Source organism: Sinocyclocheilus rhinocerous, unplaced genomic scaffold (assembly GCF_001515625.1).
Source record: "Sinocyclocheilus rhinocerous isolate Xijiao unplaced genomic scaffold, SAMN03320098_v1.1 scaffold486, whole genome shotgun sequence".
Classification (NCBI taxonomy): domain Eukaryota; kingdom Metazoa; phylum Chordata; class Actinopteri; order Cypriniformes; family Cyprinidae; genus Sinocyclocheilus; species Sinocyclocheilus rhinocerous.
This window is the reverse complement of record NW_015661373.1, coordinates 602,381-603,022: the sequence shown is the minus strand read 5'-3', so window position 1 is coordinate 603,022 and position 642 is coordinate 602,381. Positions and strand designations below refer to the sequence as shown.

General features: G+C 30.5%; 1 protein-coding gene across 3 annotated transcripts in view; it reads right to left on the bottom strand.

Annotated features, from left to right (window-relative positions):
- The window catches only part of LOC107726308 (probable global transcription activator SNF2L2), a 6,792-nt gene that overhangs the window by 4,545 nt on the left and 1,605 nt on the right, over window positions 1-642 (bottom strand). The gene's annotated exons all lie outside the window — the stretch shown is intronic.

Genomic DNA, 642 nt, shown 5'->3' with positions numbered 1-642 from the left:
TGCCACAGTCGACCGCTTCCGCTCCTTCCGGTCGTGCGTATGTGAGAAAAAAAAGCAGCGCTGTTTTATCATACTAGATACGTTTGAAAGTTCTGTTATAATGCTACTCTGTGCGGTCGTCACCGGTTTATTAAAACGCACAACATATTAAAGCGTCTGGTGTTTCCATGCTTTCTACAAAACAAAACCAGAAATCGAGGGGTTATGGACACGGTCCTTGTCACTAGTTAAAATTGCTTATTTCTCTGGATTTAAACATTTGGGATAATGTAAGAACACAAGTCAGCAAAATATATAACACTGTTCTAGTAATTTTTGGATATTTTAATAAAAAAATCGTACATATTGTGCCTTTAAGATAAAAAATAATACTTAAAACTACGAATAGTCATTGTTCTACACATTTCTTTCTTTTGTTACCTTTCATTAACTTGTTAGTACTTGTTTTTAGACATTAGAGTTAGGAGTAACACTTTACAAGAAGGTTCAATCCGTTAACTTCAGGTTGTCTATCATGATAATTAATTTAGTAAAGGTTAAATGTTAATTTATAAATAAACTATTGTTCATTGTAAATTCATGTTCTTTTAGGATTATATATATATATATATATAGGCTATATATATATATATATATATATAT